The sequence below is a fragment of the Molothrus ater genome, chromosome 13, assembly GCF_012460135.2.
Source record: "Molothrus ater isolate BHLD 08-10-18 breed brown headed cowbird chromosome 13, BPBGC_Mater_1.1, whole genome shotgun sequence".
Taxonomy (NCBI): Eukaryota; Metazoa; Chordata; class Aves; order Passeriformes; family Icteridae; genus Molothrus; species Molothrus ater.
In genome coordinates this window covers 15,199,257-15,213,266 of record NC_050490.2, presented here as the reverse complement: position 1 = coordinate 15,213,266, position 14,010 = coordinate 15,199,257, and the positions used below count along the sequence as shown (strand labels likewise).

The window sequence follows — 14,010 nt, the reverse complement described above, 5'->3', positions numbered from 1 at the left end:
TGCAGAAATGATATGCAGGATTTAATGTCTTAGTGGAATTCTAGAATTAATGTGTGCCTCTTTCCTGGTACCGTATGTTGCTGTTTTCCACTCGTATGGAAATGCAGGTAATCTTATGCCCTCCATGACATGGGCAAGTGCTTTACAAAAATGCATCTTTGACAGTTATCTTTCACACTTTAACATGACCAAAGAGTGAGGCTCTTAACCAGTAGGCCTTGTACTACTTTGGGATTGGACAAAAGGCAGGAGTCTTGTGATAGTAGTATCCATTTATGAGTTTGTATTATCATTTCATAAGGCAAAACAGAAGGTGATATAAGCCCACTGCCATTCCTTAGTTTTTGACGGAACATATTCATCAAAAAAGCATGCAGTCCCCTGAGCTTGCAGCCATATGCTACAGGAAAATGTCACCAGTTAAAGATGTATTCATTTGCTGTTTTGAAAACTCTGTTTGATATTCATGCATTCCAAGTGTTTTGACCTAGATTTCTGTAGAGGCATTAGATCCAGTACTGAACAGGAAGCTAGACAGCTGTTGCTTGTGTAGTCAAAGGAAGAATTTAAAGTAAGGGGGGGGAAAAAAAAGAATAAAAAAATGAAAACATTTATTAATGCATGCCAACATTTTGCGCAGCCAATATGTTTAATACTAGATTAACTAATATAAGCATATGGAGATGCATTTGTTGCAAAGCTTTAAAGAAAAGAACAAAGAAAAAAGTTGGATGTATCTAAAGTTCACAGAGAATAGAATTTGCACTTTATCCTATAAATGAAAGCCTGGTGAAATGGCAACATACTTTAATTATAAGCTACTTGCTAATGTCACAACATTTAAGTTTGGGGGCTATATTGTAGTACAAACCTCTCAGTGAATGCCTTACTTAATCCAGAAACCTACAGGTAATGATAATCCTTCCTGAGTTTAGTTGCAGTCTATTTTGCATTGAAGTTATATAAGCAGTTTGCTTGTTGTAATTGTAGGTTCCTTTCCTGTAAATCCAGGTGCAAAACAGTTATAATGTAAATGTAGACATCTAATAATTAAATGCTGGCATTCATTCTACAGCTATGTCAAAGTTTCTGCATTTTGTAATTACTGGGTTTATACTGATGTAGTTCATCTGAAGCCTATAGGACCTTTGGCCATTGGGTAACAACTGTAAATAGCATGGGAAACAAATGTTCTCTTAGCTTGAGAGGACCTTATGGGGGAATTCATCTAATCCAGCTTTAACCAGCCAAAATTCAGATGTCAAAGCTACTTGTCCAGGTTGTCTCTTCATAGCTCTTCATACACCTACTGCAGATGTCTTTCTTGGGCTGGGCTGGAAAGGAGCCTTTTCTTTCCTCTGACTGTCAAGGGGATTTGGCTGATTTGTCCAGATCAGGTGCCAAACCTTAAGACAGCTACAAACAAGACATTCTCCTTTAACAGTAATAAACAAGTCCAAGTCTTTTTTAAGTACTAGTGGAAGAACTTTTTAACTATTACATTCAAGCATTTAACTATTACATTCAATGTGTTACCAATTTCAACATTTTCTGGCAATGGATTTTATACCGAGTCAGTTCAAAAATAGAGGAAAAAAGTGCAAATATTTCTCCTACCTGAAAACAGTCTTCATTTTTCCAGTGAAAAATACGAAGATGGATTTTCCCCCCAATTTCTCTTTTCCTAAGTGTTTATCAAACAGTTTATGCAAACACATTTCAGCTTATGCTTTATTTATAAACAGTTCAATTTCATTCTTCACAAAGGTGTGGGATTTTTTATTTATTTATTTACTCACTTATTTATGACTGGGTGAATGAAACTTTTTAAACGTGGGAAAAATGAATGAAGAATAGCGAAGAAATGATGCCGCAGTTCAGAATGAATAAATCACCAGGTCTGGATGTCATGAAACTGAATTCTTCAGTGTCTTCATGAATAGTCAGGGTATTCAAGGAGGCCTGTTGACAACTAAAAACCTGGATATTTCATGAGGTGGTGGAGCTAGTCACACACAAATAAATGTATGTATTTGGTCTAAAATGATTTCCCATATACATGTCCAGCCTCTGGGTTTGGATGTGCTGTAGGTGCTGCAGCCTCCCCCGTTAGAAGTGATGCTCAGGAGCTGGTGACCTTCTTGCACTCTCAGAAGCCTGTTAAGGGGAAAAGACTTTTTAGGATCACCAATCATCAAATATGATCCCACAGGTGTGGCAGAAACATCATGCTACAATCCCAGAAAATGGAGTAACACTTAATGAAGATAGTTAAGTAAGGCTGTGGGAAGATCATGGCTGTGAGGGGGTGGGTTGAGCAGTGATGAGAAACATAAGCCTTTGGTGGTTGGAATTGCAGGATTTTGCAACCTCAGTAAAAAGAAAAGAAAGTCATAAACACTTCCTTTCCTGTTGATTTATGAAAAAGTATCTTCCTGGCTGCTAGAGAAATTTCTCCTGTGAAGTAAGCAATGAAACACTGGACTTTTTGTCAACTGTATAACATCTGTGTAACATCTCTGTATACAGCCCTTATTTCCACAGAAGTATCTTGAAAATTTGTTCCACATAATCCTGTTCAGTGGTGATTACTGCTGACAGTGGAGTTTGATATGTTTGATACTTCCCTTTCCCAAATCAATCAACGAAGTTAGAGGTTTTTCTAAGCCTAGTTGACCCACTGGACTGGGTAGCGCGTACAAAAGAAATGTTTGCTTAGTCTGACATATGGGCAGCTTTGACACCCACCCAACTGTCCGTGAATTCAGTTCTGTCTGGATCATCTAGGCACAGGACCAGGATAAAGCTTGAGCACATTTGTCTGGTAATAAGATGTTTCAATCCTTCCACCCTTGCTTTCCCAGTCAGAAGACACTTTGCATCTTAAACTGACATATTTTCAAATTTTATAGTCTACTTTTGCAAGATCCTTCCATATGGTTAAAGTTAAAATTCACAGAGGCTATAGATAGCTGGGCCAGTCTTTGTATTTATCCAAAAATGTGCCTGGTTAGGGAACACTACCTCTGTTACCTCTGTACAACAAAACAGGAACGAGTAATGGGTTAGTTCTTTGCTAATAGCATACCTGACACAAAATATCTTGTTATCCAGCCTGAACCACTTAGGAATTAGCAGTTGCATACTGTGCTATAGGCAGTTTGAACAGATGGATTTAGAACTGGAGACTCAAATATATCCCTTTTTGGAATTTGTCTGCCTAATTTACTCATGTTACTGTTACAGAGATACCAAGATAGCTGCTGCTACTGCTCTGCACTGTATTTACTCGGCTGCATTGCCACACAGAAATGTGATTCATAGACTCACAGGAATTGCAGATGGAAGAGCCATATTAGATCATTCAGCCCATCTCCCTGCTGATGCAGAATTGCTCGCTAGGGCTACAGTACATTTTCTGGTGTTTTGTCTGGTCTAGATGTAAAAGTCCCCTGACATGGGACTTCCACTGCTTCCCTTGGGAAACTTCTCCACAGTTCATCTTTCAAAATTGGCACTGTCAGAGACAGACTAGAGAACTAGAGGGACCATTGACCTGCAGTCAGTTGGGAATTCCTCCCTTCCTAATCACTAGATGATCCTGCATGGAGAGGCTGCACCACCAAAATCTCATGGTGTTTGTGGACACGTCACAGAGTTACAATAAGGGACATTTGTCTTCTCATTTGCAAGATGCACTTTGCTCCTCCAAACCTACCAACTTCTGTTCCCTTTTCATCCCAATCCCTCTGGTGCATCTGCCAGGCCTTAACAAGCAATGGCTTGATGCTAAAAATCCATCTGAACAACCTCTGTTCCTGTCTGGATCCCTGCACTTCTCATGTAAAGTTCAAGTTTTTAATTCTCACAGATTCCTGGCCAGTTTTCAGTGCAGGGCTTTTCCCTCCTCATCCCAATGATATTGTCTTTCTGGTTGCTTCTTTACTGCTACAGTAGCCTTTGATTTATTCCATAAAACAAAGTAATTTTCAGTTTTCATCTTGTTCAGAAAAAGTCTGGCCAAGGAGGTGGGAACTGTTGTCAATCAACACCAGTAAAAAATTAAAATTTCTCAGAATGTCTGAAAACCAAGAAATTAGTAAGGGGGTGGGGAGAGGGGGGAAGACTTGTTGATTGAATGAAACATTGCACTTAAAATTGTGAGTACACTGTAAAAATGTAAATAAGCAAAGGAAATATTTATTTAGAAACAGAATTTTGACTTTCTCTTGACAGAATATTTATCTGACTTCTTTATGTAAGAAGAAAAATAAAAAAGAAGTACAGGGAGGCAGTTCAGTTATCTGTATATATACTGGCTTTTCATTCAGAATCTCTTCTAAAGGAGGTGATATAACCATCTCCCAGTCTTCATGATTATCTGCTTTTATTATGACTTACCAAAACAAGGCAGGCCAATATTAAAGGATTTCACTGAAATCAGTGGGCTCTCTGCTGAAAAAGTTCTGATTTCTCTACAGTTCAGGAACAATTAGGAAATGGAGACTGAAGGATAAAAACTTTAAAAATGAAGAACAATCAAAATTTACCCAATATAAAAGGTACATATATTTTTTGGTCAATTATACTTTTTTCCCATGTTCTGAGCCAGAACTGGATACATCAAATACCAAGCAAAAGGGGCAGTTATGTCAGTAATTCTAACCCATCTGGAAGCAATAACTAGAGTCAATCACAGAGTAAATCCTTATCTGATGAGATTTCCAGCCCAATTCTTTTAGACACCAGAGGTTCAGATAGTTCAGATAAGGTTTGGCAGCTGAATTGGTATTTGTCCCAAGCAAACCTCCAGAGGTTCACCAGTCACTGGCAATAAATGAAAGTCTTTATCAGGTGATGGTTGTTTTGTGGTCAGCATGAGATAAATTGGTGGTGCCAGCCCAGGTCCTAGGAGACAAATGTCTCTGTCCAAATGCCATCACCAGCCTACTCAAAATCCCAGCAAAGGCACTGGCACCTGGAGCTTTTAACCAGCCCTCCTCCAAAGGGGGGTGGCTTTTGCTTTTGCCCTGAGGTAGAGTGGGAACCCAACTGCTTTCAAGGGCAGCAGCTCCAGCACGTTCATTCTCTGGAGCAAAAGGCTCTTTGAAGGAGACATCAGTGGAGAAAACAAGCTGCTTGGGATGCAACACACACCGTGAGATCCACATCCATTCCATCTCTCCCCCATTAGCTTGTTTGCCTGCTATGCCAGGTGTTCTCATTAGCCATATGTATAAATATTTGTCTAACTTTTTTTTAATCATTCTGGTACTGTATGTATAGGGAGAAGTGAAGTCAATCTGTTTGTGAAAATCAGTGTTTGAAGATTTCCTCTTGGCTGCTGGTAGCTGGGGCCTCTTTAATAACCCCTGTTGCACTTGGCTGTTATCTCAGAGCCCCTTTTCCAACTACTAGAAACCAAATTAGAAAAAAAAGAAAGGATATGGATGAGATATTGACCTTCCACATGTTGTACATTTTACCAATAAGTATTAATGACAAAGGCACTAAGGAGTGTAATCTCCCATCAATGAATCAATACAAATCCCATTAACACTCGATGAGGGGATAAGATAGACTTCAGAGTTTCACACTTACTCTTTGTATAGGACTCCCTCTAAAGGCTCTGGAAGTCCTTTTTGCCACAGGACCATCAGTATATGGTGGGCTTAGTAAAATGAACAGTTTACAAGAGGCCAAGAAACTCAGCTGAACACACCTTACAAATTCCAAATCTGCTCCATACAAAAATTGATTGTTTATTTGAATGTGTGTCAATTTTTTAACAATCTGGAAACTAAGACTCCTATGACATCAGCTGTTCGAGTTGCCAGCAAGATCAAAAAAAAAAAAGAAAAAAAAAAAAAAACAAACAAAAACCTAGAGACAATTGAACAGTTTCAAACTTCTTAGAAATACAAGTTATCAGTTTTTAATCAGCTGTCTCCCAACTTTCTCACTTCTGCTTTAACTTGTCCCTCCAGTTTCACAAGTGATATCAACATTATATATAAAGATCCACCCTTGACCTCTTCCCTTGATCTACAATCATCTGTAATAGTGATTTAACTCACAATCCCTGCACTGTGCAATATCTGCTTCTGCTAAAGCCAAAAACTGGAGCTAAACTTCATGGGAACTTGCAAGAGACTTGAGTACACAGATTTAGCTCACTGAAGATAGCCAAGGATAAATTAGTTAAAGAAAGCACTGATGTTACTCAGGGTAATTGGTTTGAGTTAACCATTAGACCTACTGGGCAACTTTAAAGTTTTTTAAATGCTTTTGACTCCAACACTGTGGTGGGAATAAGAGGAAAATTGCTTACATGTATCTAAATCCTCTGGGCAAAATTTTCATACCAAACAGTCTTAATTTAGGCTGATAAATCAGAGAAAAAAGAAAAATCAGATTCTGAGCTGTATGTTTTGATTTGGAAGGATCTTTTAGTTTTTCTTTCCTGAAGTGCTTGGTGGGGAAATGTTCAAAGCCTCTGAGAGTAATTTGTACTGAATATTAATTTGAGGGAGGGGGCTTTGAAAGCTTTTCCATAAATCAACTGCAAATTTAGGTACCACAGTGTCAGTGAATTGAATAAAGTAGTTTTCCTTAGTCTTCTACTTCCTTTTCTTCCTCCACTCTCTTGTATTTATGTCTCTCTGAAAATCTGCAAAAAACCTGCCTGCAATTCCATTCCTTACTCTCTGTTTTTGCAATTAGATGTGCAGTCTGTGTTACCAGTATCCTGGGAAGACGACCAGGCTGCCTGCCTCCTTCCTGGTTGCTCTGAATTGCTCCAGCCAGCAAAGAAAACATTGTGGGACTTTGTTCAGAACAGTAAGAAACTAAATATTTATCTTCCCTCTTATAATTCATGCAGCATGGGATTAATATGGAAAGTACCAAGATTGAAAGGTCAAGTGAGCTTCCAAACAGTGTTTCACAATGATATATCATTGCACTTTACCATGTCCTGCTTTCTAGAAAATGAAACACCACTACCAGTGATGCACCTAAAGGAATGATCTGAACTCTGCCATGGTCCAGTTTTCAGTTATGTATTTGTAAGTTTTATTTAAATTTGCTGTAGGAATCATTGTCTCTGCTGAAAATTTTAAATCTCTGTTGGTATGAAGAGAGTCTACACTTGTGTCATTTTTTGCAGGCACCTGCTGATGTTTCAATTATTCAGTGGACTGGCTATGGTATGGAGATATTATGGTTGCAGGATTTTCTGGTGTTGGACCAAGTCAGCACAGCCCAAATTCCTACCACCCATCTGGAGCAGGCCAAGGAGTAAAATTGTTGAGAGTTCTTTAGGCTTAAGTTGGTTGAATCAGATATTATCACTCCTTAATATGTCCTTCAAGTTATTCACTTAACTATGCTCTTCTTCTCAGGCTGGAAAAGACCCTGTTCACAGCATTGCACCATGGGTCAGAACAGCACTCTAGTTTCTACTCAAAAGATATTTTAAGTTTTTTTTCTTTTGCTTAAGTTGTATAACCCAGGTTCCTAGTGGAGGTAGTGGGTTCTCCACTTCTTGAAGACTTCAAATCAGGAGTGGATGCCTTTCTGAAAGATACCATTTAGCACAAAATGATTTATTAGCCCCACTACAGTGGGAAATGAGTGAAATACTAAGACTGGAATTATAAAGCCACTTAGCATAGGTGACCTGATGACCCTCCCTGGTTTTAAAAATCTAACACCTTAGCCAAAGATCTCAGAAGTGAATACAGCTTTTTTACAGGCATGATGTAAACAAGTTTATGTGGATGTTTTGTGAACCAGGACTCACTGAGGTTTTGCTAGGTCAGATTTGAAGCACTTTAGAGCATAAGGCCACTTCTTCATGAGTACAGAAGTCATAAAAGAATAATTAAAAAGAATAATAATATCATGGGTGAGAGCTAAATAAAGCAGGGGCTCAAATCCCTCAAATGTCACATTCTTTGGAAGAAGAGAAGTGGAAAATTATAGGTGCATGGCCAGAAAAAAGGGAGAGGACATGAAGCAGAACCATCAGCCATCAAAATCGTCTGGTTTGCAGATAAGAGGGGAATGAAAGACTTCCTGCACACAGGGAGCAGAGGCCCTGGGGGACAGAGCCAGCTGGGAAATGCCTAATGCTGTTTATAGAAACCCTGGCAAACAAACAGCTCCTGCCTGGCCCAAAAGTCATAAAAAGCAAAGGGACAGTGCCGGTCCCGACCCCTCTATGCCTGCCTGGCCTGACAGATTTAACAAGTCCAGCAGTCACATCAAAAACACCCAGAGCCTTTAGATGAATGAGCTGTTTGTTTTTCTTCCTGATAGCTTGATAAGAGGTCACAGGATGTGTTCAATTTATTTTCCTTTTTTTTCTCTTTTTTCTTTTTTTTTTTTTTTTTTTTTTAATATATAATGAAACAATAGGTTAAGAGAGAAGCCCCAGCCCAGTCCCAATAGGTCTCTCCGTCCCCCCGCGCTGCTCCATTTCCTGCCTTTTTTGAAGCAGACATCCCGCTTTTGTTTTCCTCCGGCCCGGCCAGCGCGTGTCGGCCTGGCGGCCACCAAACAAACGAGTTTTGGCCAGTGTCACCCCCTCGCCCCCGCCTGCCCACCCGCCGCCGCTCGCTCATGGCCGGCGGCTTCCTGAGGCCCAGCGGGTGCTGCCGACGCTCCGCCGGCCTCGCAGGAAGAGATGGCGCGGCCTTGCAGCCGCCCGGGCGGAAGGGACGGGAAATCCCTGCAGCCGCCCGATTGCAGGCCCGGCCATGCGGCGCACGGCGAGGGAGCCTTCCTGTTGGCCCGGCCGCGCTTCTCCCCCTGCTGAGGCAAGGCCGTGGCACGCCGGCTCCCACACGCACGCCGGGGGAAGTGCTGGGAGTTGGAGATAAGCGCTGCTCCTGCTGCTGCTGCACCAGCTGGTCTGCCGCGGTGAAAGTGGAAAATAAGGCCAAGGCGCCTGGGAGCCTCGCTGTGATCTTCCAGGACCTCTCCTACCTGGAGATGTTCAGAGGAGAACCCCACCAGTCAGAAATCCAGGGAGACCAAAAGAACCTGGAAACAGAGCAAGGACACCATAACCACTACCCCATCCTCCTCTGTGCTTATTCCACTCACTAAAGCCCTCAAATCCTGCAGCACGCAAAACCTTTCCAGGAACAAAGCAGAGGAACCATCTGAGGAGCTGAGAGCCTCCAGCAGCAGCAGAGTTGAAGAGCAGCAGATGAATTTCCAGCAGGATTGTCCTTGCTCCTAAGGACACCCTGTCCTGGAAGGGGACACTGGGTGTCTCCAGCCACGGTTTGAGGGAAGGGCAGGACCAAGCAGCTCGCTGGACAGGAGCAAGGGAATGTGCTGGAACTACCAGCCTCCCAGGAGAGGTGTGGGTGAAGGATGTTCGAGGTTGGAGTCAGGTGTCGAAGCTTTCACAGCCCTTCCCAATCTGCCAGCCAGTCTAAAAACTGGGATGTAAATGGGTTGTTCCAGACAGATATGAATTCTGTGGTTTTCAGGGAGTTTGGTCCCTCCCTCTGGGCAATATGAAACCAGGCCTCCTCGAAGGAAATGTGTCCCTAATCACAATAAACAGGGCTGGAATTCAAAAAGCAACCACTGCACTGATTTCTTTTAAAGTTCATACACACCTTATCTGTGCCCAGAAGGAGTTGAACAGAAATAGAAAAAACAAATTTTCCCTTGTGGCTGGAGCTGCCCAGAAAGAAGGATGATGGCAGGTGTTGGGAGACCCCAGATGCTGTGTGAGGGTTGGGGAGATGGCATCTTCAGGGATGAGCTGCTCCTGTCTGGAACTTGTTCCATGTCAGCCCAACTTCTGATTTTTGTCTAAAATTGTAAAATTGAAAAAAAATAAGATCTCTTAAACTGCTCATTAAGGTTTTCACTTTTCTACCTTCCATCTGATGACCTCTTTATAATTCCCTACATATGAGTGACGTTTTCTTTTGCACAGAGGACACAAAGCTCATCCACCAGGCAGTTCATGAGTTAAAAATATATTCATATAGACAAATTTGAACACTAAAATAAAATTGTCTTCCTGAGGTCATTGTCTCTGTAGACCAAATTGAGGGAGGAAGTGCAGGAATGTGATGCTGATTAAGATACCACATGCTGGGCAGGTATCAGTTTAAACACTTTAGACTGTTACCTGCTCAGCAGGGGAGACCTGAATCCACATTTGATGATTAGACCATATTTATGTCTCAGCTCAGCGAGTTTCTATACATTGGCCTGATGAGCAGAGTGTATAAAACTCACACTGGTGTCTCCATATTCATCAGAGGGATGAAAAAAATAAAAGTTTCACAGGTATGTAAGATTTCTAAATACGTGGGTGTCCAGGGCCCATTTGCCCCAGACTGTATTATGGGGAAATGAGATTCCACTCAGTCTGCCCCCTTTCACATTTGGGATGAATCATGCAGCAAACTGAGTCATCTCAAATTAATACTCATTCACAGTTGCACAGGCAACAAAACCAATAATGTGTTGCCTGAAGAAGGGAGGTTCTAGCACATGGAAACTCTGCAGATATAGATACATACACAAATATACGCACATCTATCTATAACCTCTACATGCACACCTATATGGGACCTATGTATAGATGTTTTGCAACTTTGCATGACAAGCAGTAGCTGTGTTGCTTCATATGGTATTTGAAGGTCTCCAATTCTGATTAGCATTCTTGATGGGTTCTTTCAGCATGGTTTACTCAGGAATCCAGGCTTATGCAATCACAGTCTGTGTATGTGTGTACGCGTCTGTCACCATTAGACATCAGATAATTTACACAGGAGGGAGGCATTATGAATGTCCCTAGACCAGGAAAAGCTTCCTGGAGAAATAGCTGCTGGCAGTGTTTTCACCTTAAAGAAACAGAGTGAACCCAGCTACGAGACATGTCTCCACTAAAAATCTTCATTAGGCTTTATTAAATCCTGTACTCATGGAACTGTTTGCTCCATATCTAAAGAATTACTATGAGTAAGGAGTCACCAAAGAAGCAAAATGCTACTCATATTTCTTATTAATCTGCTACATTTTTCACTGCAAGAGATTCACTTTTAAAGGTTCTACTTTTCAGTTTACAAAATTCTCCTCTTGGCTATACACAAGTAAGTTTGCCGCTCTGGGCAGAGTTCCGCTTTCAGGATATTGCACTCCCACATGACCAAGACCATCTCACATCACACAAGGACTAATATTTCTCTTTGGAAGCTAAAGTTGCCCTCCAAATGCTCATGAGTGATTTGTGAGCATTTAGCCCACATGCTCTGTAAAATACAATTCCAGAGAAAGGTCTGATTAGCACAACTTCTGCTGATGGACCTGAGTGCTCCTTCAGCAACAGCCCATGAAGATTAAGCCCCGTAAGGCCTAATTATGAACTTAGAATTTAATATGGTATTTAATATAGGACAGTGGTTTAATTTCTTTTCCTGGTGTTTAATGTTTTGAGGATTATTTTATTTATATATATATATATATATATATATATATATATATATATATATATATATATATATATATATGGCCTTGGCACTGGGGTTCACACAAAAAGCAAAGAATTGGGCTGTGCTGTTGCTTACACATCCAACTCAAACAGCTGTGATTGCACCTGGAGAAGTCCTGGCTCCTGCCAAAATCCATCTCTGACTTGGAGAGTTACTCTAGTACCCCGTTAGGCATTTGTGCCCATGTACCCACTGCCACAGCTCATTGTTACAGTTGGATCACAGACAATTTACTGGAGTTCTTTTGGGACAAATAATCCAGGGATATGGAGAAACCAGAAAGAGGAAGGGAATTACAGTTTGAATTGCTGATATTTCTAAAGGAAAAACAGCAGTTGCCATGACAATGAAAATGTGAAATATTCAAAGAGGTCAAAATTAAAATACATGATTTACTCTTCACAAAGAAAGTGCTACACACACACATAGCTTGTGGATTTTAGTTTTTCAGATTCAATTTTTAATTTTTTTTCTTTTACATTCAGGACACAATCTCTTGGAGAATCCCTGACTGTTAATACACCTTCAAACTGACCTCTGCTGTGAAGCCCATTTCTGAAATAGGGTCCTTGTGCTTGTTAGTAATTTCTAGAAAATTAGAAAAATGTGTCAAACATCTCTAGTCCATCTTTACATCTGTGACTTAATGGGAGTGAACAGGCCTGAAGAGATGGAGAATCCCCAGCTGGGAAAAGATGAGAGCATTTGCTTCTGGAATATTAATATGTTGGCAAACAGAGATGTTTTGGGAAGGACAGACCAACAATCAGTGCTTTGTGTTTCTTTCTTTTCAGATTCTCTGGAGAGGGAGGGCTGTTTTGTTTTTTATTTTTGTTTTAGTTTTAGCCTCCCTGTAGCATATTTCCACTATAGCCACCTTGGCACCTCCTTTCTCTTTGTTTTATGCTTTTGTAAGGAATACTGGCTTGCACCAGAAGATTGACTCTGTATCTCTATAACAAAACTGTTCACAGGCTCCATCCACAAAATTTCAAATTTGACCAAAAAATCCAATACTTTTTGGAATGCTCAAGATACAAAACCAGATTTTATTTTCCCCCTTGTGGTAGCATACTAAAATGAAAGAAGAGATTGTCATGAAAAAACAAAACAAAATAAAACAAAAACCAACAAAATACTCAGAAACTCCTCCTTCCAGGCTGGGACTGATCTCTGTTTACCTTGGGGGTTGCAGACTGGCAGGAGAACCTGCCATCTGAGCATGGCACGTGCCAAGTTCTCTTTGCAGCCGAGTCCTTGTGCTGTAATTTACTTTCCATGGAACAGGGAAGTATCCAGAAGGATCAGTGAGGTGTAAACCTTAAAGTGTACAAGGCCTCTTTTGTTCTGAACTAATAATGTTGTTACTCATGTGTGTCTTAGGTTGGAGATGGCCACGGAAGAGCAGCCAAGTCTCTGCTACCTTCACCCTTGGTCATTGTTCCAGCCGTAGTGGACAGCAACGTTTTTGTCCTCAGGGCCATCAAGAACAGGGCGCTTCAGGAATTCACAAAATCAATAAAGAGTAAAACCATGTGTGAGTGGGAAAAGGGAGGAGAAAGGTCAGCAGAGGGACCAGCCTACCTAATGTCTGGGGCTTGTTCAGTATGGGGTGGGTGGACTGGGGCAAGGTTTTCTCAGAAGCTCTCCATTTACTGAAATAGGTTGAAGAGGTTGAGCCACTTAAAATCAGGTTAGTTTTAGTTCTTTTGCTGTGCTTGCTCAGGAAATGTCACCGGTGACCCTTACCTGCACTGTATTTTGAAGAGGATGGGTTCTGCTCTCTGTGGTGCTGCTGGAAATCCCAACTGCATTAATTTTGCCAGACTCCCCTTGCCTAGATCCTTACCAAATTGTGCATGCATCTCATTCACTGTCACCATTATAAAACCCAGTTGAATTAATAAGTAATGACTTTGTGTGTTCAGCTTTTCAGTTTTGGTTTGTTTTTTTCAGTCATGTAGAAGGCTGATTACTTTTATTAAGCAACTAACAATTTGCCACCAGAAACCTTTGAACCATTCCTTTAAATTCCTGAATTTGGGGCAAAATATTATGTGCACAACAGAGTCAGCTCTTCTTATCTCTATAGCCTGAAGTATTCCAAGTGTTACCTGCTGTACAGTGCATATCTCATTGCAGTACATAGGCTCTGAAGTATGCCAAGTAATAAGCTATAAAGAGAGAAGCAGGACTCAAGCAACACAAGGATGCAAAGCAATATTTTCTCTTGACACTCAAGGTCATGGCATAAAGAAACGTGGAACAAGGGAGCGTCAATTTTCATTGGAGAACAGGGTACAGTGCTGCTGTACCAAGCTAACAGAAATAAATTAATGTGATGGAAAACTTAGAGTATCCTCTTAAAATGTGTTTATAAGTGTGTGAGTGTGCATGCAGGGGGATGATGCTGCATTGCTCTCTATATTTTCATGGCTAGCAGAAACAGGCTGCTCAGACTTAAAAAGAAACACTTTTT

The 14,010-nt window shown here is 40.9% G+C and overlaps 1 long non-coding RNA gene across 4 annotated transcripts in view; it reads right to left on the bottom strand.

The window, feature by feature from the left end:
• Nucleotides 1-700: 700 nt before the first annotated feature.
• The window catches only part of LOC118690815 (uncharacterized), a 60,922-nt gene continuing 47,612 nt past the window's right edge, over nt 701-14,010 (bottom strand). For all 4 annotated transcript variants that reach the window (XR_008508598.1, XR_008508597.1, XR_008508599.1 and 1 more), the window contains one exon: nt 701-2,157. This is a non-coding gene — a long non-coding RNA (uncharacterized LOC118690815). The remainder of the gene's footprint in view (nt 2,158-14,010) is intronic.